Below are 5,176 nucleotides of genomic sequence, written 5' to 3'. Positions count from 1 at the left end.
TGCTGCTTACACTCCTGTGAACACCCTTATTGCTCAGCACGCTTTCTCCTCTGACCACTGTGTCAAAACCCTGCAGGAAAATCACTTAAAATGTTTATTCTTGGGCCTCTCCCTAGAACTGCTAAAGCAGAAAGCATCACTGGGACTGGAGCTAAGGAAACTACAGTTGTAATAAGCCCTGCATATGTTTCAGATCACACCAATGTCTGAGAACCAGCAGCCTACAGGCTAAAGCCCAGAATCCTCAGTGTGGCTTACAAGGCCTGCACCATCTGGCTCTGCCCACCTTCTGACGTCACCTCCATCAGCCAGGTTGAACCACTCCTTATTCTGGAAACAAGCCTTGCATTGTCAAACCTCTGCCTCTTTGCTCATTGTTTCCCCTGCCTTGCTTGTCTTTCTACTGGGTGAATTCCTGTTCCTCTTTCAAGGCCCTTCTGACATGTCCTTCCCTCTATGTCACTCTCTTTAACTCCTTCCCCCAGAGAGACTCACCTATTCTCTCCGTCCTTCCCACGGCTACTGATATCTGCCTCTACTATCACACTTACAGCAGTAAGTAAGTTCTAAGTCTGTACATTAGTTCAGGGCTGCCAGAAGCATACCTGACTCCTTTGTGCATATTAGAAAAAGGCACCCTTTCCTCCAGAGCCAGACACATACATGGCTTGGCAATAGGAGCACAGGCTGAATTGCTACCCACTTGGCCCCCACCAGGTTCACTTGTACAGGGCACAGCCTGCTCGACCATATGCAGAGGCTCTCCACCTGTCTTCCCTGCTGATGTGAGCCCCTTGATGGTCCGCTGGCCTTGTTCATTTTTGTTTGTCCCCAGCATAGAAGTCAGATGTCATAGTTACTCTGCGTAAAAGGTTTTATAAGTTGCAGTGAATTGAACATAGCCTGTGAGGCATAGGCAGGGGTTGCTCCACACAGGAGCAGTGCACCAAATGCTGTGAATTACAGAAGGTCCTCGGAGCAGCATAGATGGAATGAATAAGGTAATGTCTCCATGGACATCTGTCTGTTCTCCATGGATTCTAGATTTTTAACATCTGCATTTGGAAATTGTTTATAGCTATGAGACTAAAATAGATGTAGGTTACCTCATTCTTTGCTTTTTGGACCAAAAAAAAAAAAAATCCTTTCCCAGGAAGTAAGTCTATCCAGGGATAGTTGTGATTAAGGCCATGGGAGAAATCATCTAACAAAAAAATGCCTTCCTACATTGGATTCCTTCTGCATCACAACATGCTCATCAGTTAAGTGGGGATGTCCATCAGGCCCTGTGGCTAACACAGGAGAACACAGTCAGCTGGAGCCACATAGCTACAGAGAGGTATTTCAGACCCTCTGTTGATCTGTAGAGACAGGACATGAAGGGGTCAGCAGGGTTTGGTCCCAGTACCAAGGACTTTAAAATTCCCGTGATCACAGAGAGAATGCATTCATGTATGACATGATTACTTGCTTTTAAAAGGCACTGAGACATTTCAAGAAAGGCTATTCACTAAGTTTCTCTCAATTCCAATCCAGGAGGGGCATAGGCTGGCTCCTTGGATGATTAGAATTGAATTCCTATTTTGTCTTTAATCACTGGGGCAGAGATCAAACAATTAAGTTGACAGGTTCAGAGAAAGAGATGTGAGGAGGAAAACAAACTGTACAAGTGGAAGATTAGTTCACATGTAGCAGGAAAAGGACTAGGGATATTAGTAGTTGACATCTTGTTTTTAATGTTCACCAAAAATAACATTAGAGTGGAATAAACAGTTCAGATTTCTACTCCTGCTCAGCCAGTCCACACTGAAGTTTATATTTTATCTTTTCACAAGTTGAAGCACATTTAACCTTTACAATAAACCTTCAATGTAGTTATTATTAGCCTTACTCTACAGATGAAGAAACTGAGGTTCAGAACTCATCACCCAAATTCAGACCTATCAGACAAAAAAAAAAAATCCCACACTTTGTACATGAGGGATACAAATGTGTACAACAATTATGCCTTCAATGATTTGCAATCTAAATCAGAAGAATCGACATGGACAATAATTAGAAAACAGAAGACTGAGGTAGAGAGGAGAACATTTAGGACTGATATTGATCAAAGAAGTCTACATGAAGGAGACATGACTTGAGTTGGGCTTTGGCAGTTGTGCAATAGTCACATTCAGGAAGAGACACGAAAACATTCTGAGGATGATAAGGGTTTTTTTAAATTTACATTTTTAAAATTAAGCTTCTTATTTTAAGATAATTGTAGATTCACACACACTGTTAAGTAATAATACAGTGATATCATGTGTATCTTTTAAACAGTTCCTCCAGTGGCAACACTTTACAAAACTATTGTATACAATATCACAACCAGGATACTGACATAAATACAATCCATCAATCTAATTCATGTTTCCTCAATTTTATTTGTACTCAAGTTTATGTGCATTTATTTCTATGAAATTTAACACATGTGTAAGGTTCATGTCTCTATCACCAGAGTCAAAATAAAGAACAGTTCCATCACCACAACACAACCTTCGTGTTGCCCTTTTATAAAAACACCCACCGCCCTTCTTTCCTCCCCTCACCCTAGTCCCTAACCCCTTGTAACCCCACTAATCTCTTCTCCATTTCCATAATTTTGTCATTTCATGAATATTACATAAATGGGCAAAAGACCTAAATAGACATTTCTCCAAAGAAGATGTACAAATGGCAAATAAGCTCAACATCATTAGCCATCAGGGAAATGCAAAGCAAAACCACAATGAGATGCCATTTCACACCTGCTACAATGGCTATTATCAAAGACAATGTTGGCAAGCATATGAAGAAATTGGGACCCTCATACAATGCTGTTGGGAAAGTAAAATGATGTAGCTGCTTTGGAAAACAATCTGGCAGGCTCTCAAAAGATCAAATATAGAGCTATAGAATGACCCAGCAATTTTACCCTAGGTATATATCCAAGGGACATGAAAACATGTTCACACAAAAATTTGTATACAAATGTTCATAGCAGCTTTATTTGTAATAACAAAAAACTGGAAATAACCCAAATGTCCATCAACAGGTAAATATATAAACAAATTGTGGTATATCCATACAGTGCAATGCTACCCATCAGTGAAAAGGAATGAACTGTTCATACATGTATTAGCATGCCTTCATTTCTACATAATTATACTGAGTGAAAGAAGCCAGGTTAACAAGAGTGCATACTATATGATTTCATATATATACAGTATATAATTCTAGGAAATGTAAATTGATCTACAGTGTCAGAAAACAGATCAATAGTTGCTTGAGGAAGAGGGAGGGAAGCACGTGAGGAGGAAGAAAAGGATTATAAAGAGTGATGGGTATGTTCACTACCTTGATTGCGGTGATGGTTTTACAGGTATATAAATATATCAAATTGTAAACTTCAAATATGTGCCGTTTATTGTATTTCAATTATATCTCAATAAAGTTTTTTCTTTTTATAAAGTTTTTTTGTGTTTTTTTATTTAAATTTCCAAGAAAGTGTTTTTTAAGTGTACCAATAAAGAACATTCTTTAAAAATATCTATAATCATACCAAATTCCTATTCCTCTGTGTTTTCATAGTCTTTATACATGTTTGTGTTTTTGCCAGTGCAATTCAGAATGTCTTGCTTTTTCCATATAACACTATTTCAATTTTTCTTAAATTATCCTCTTTTTTTTAGGATTTTATTTTACTATACATGAACTATTACATTAAAGTATAACATACAGATAGAAAAGTGAACAAATCATAAATGTGCAGCTTGATGAATTATCACAAAGTAAACACACTCATAAGACCTTGTTTTGAAAACAAGGGTCTGTTTCTCAAGGCTCATATTTTGGGCCAACAATTCAACGTGCACTGTCAAAAATAAACACAGCCGGACATTAGTTAAAGCAGTGAAGACAGATTTTATTCAGTAACTGCTGACAATAGGGGAAAGAGCTGAGCTCCATTCCAGTTTGTGCAGAGGTGATTGGGTATTTTAAAGGAGAATGAGAGAGTTGTGTGGGGGCATGGCAGGGACTTGAGCAGAGTCAGGAAAGTGAAAAATTACAAAAAGAGGGAAGGAGGGGTTGGTTCACATGACACCCATCTGGGTTTGTTAACTGGTGTCTAAGGAAGTTAGGCTCCTATCCTGCCACAGAAATTGGGAGACAGGCCCTATCCTCAGATGTTAGCTGGGACAAACAGTTAATTCTTTTGACAGCCTTGAGTTTTCTCAGGCAGGCACTTTAAGGGGAGTTAAGGTCATCTTAGGGATGCTGCCTTGAGCTGTTAGAAACTAATGTTAGTGTTTGTTCAAGTATTTTTAGGCCAAAGTTGAGGCCTACTCGAGAAGAGGGCTGGCTCATGGGAGCCTGGCTAAAGTTTGGTCCAGGAGAGGATCTTTGTTAGCATGACTGTCCCACAGGTTGCAGGACTTTCAAAATCATCCTAGGTCCCCTTCCACTAAATGTCAGGACTCCCTGTCCCCCATATGATAAGCAAAAAAGTAGTCTGATACATTTCCAAATGCCCCATCCCACAAAAACCACTACATTAGATAATGCCTAATGTGCCTTCCTGCTTTGAAATCCTACAGTACACTGGCTATTTTGTCTCCATTTGAAGATAGAACCAAAGAAACAGGCTGAAAAGATAGTATGCAGAAGTGTGGAAGAGGCTGTAGAAGGTTGTGACCTAAGGCTCTATTCTGAAGGAACTCACAAATCACTGGCAGGGAGATCTCAAAGAACAAATCCAAAAAGTTAAGTGAAATCGTAACATGGGGCTGAGTGCTACAACAGAGAAACGTAGGGCATGATGGAGGGAAGAACAGGGTGTTTGCCAGTTGGACACTAGAGTAAAGACTGTCCCAGGAAGAAAAAAAAAGCCTGTGCAAAGGCCTAGAGGCATTTAAGAGCCACCTGTTTTCAGAGAATTGAGATAAGATCTCAGAGAAGTGAGAAATAAGCCACATAGGAAGGAGGGGCCTGATTCTGAGGATCCTTTTGTATCAGGCACGTTCTTAGCTGCAAATTCAAAGACCACTCTGGCCAGTTCAAGTAGAAAAGGAATTTATCAAAACATATTGGCTGGGATGGCTGTATATTTCATCATCCCACTTGAGAGGGAAAGGGGAGCTATTTTTGTTTATGT

Source organism: Cynocephalus volans, chromosome 3, assembly GCF_027409185.1.
Source record: "Cynocephalus volans isolate mCynVol1 chromosome 3, mCynVol1.pri, whole genome shotgun sequence".
Taxonomy (NCBI): domain Eukaryota; kingdom Metazoa; phylum Chordata; class Mammalia; order Dermoptera; family Cynocephalidae; genus Cynocephalus; species Cynocephalus volans.
The sequence above is the reverse complement of the archived record's forward strand: the minus strand, read 5'-3'. Positions refer to the sequence as shown.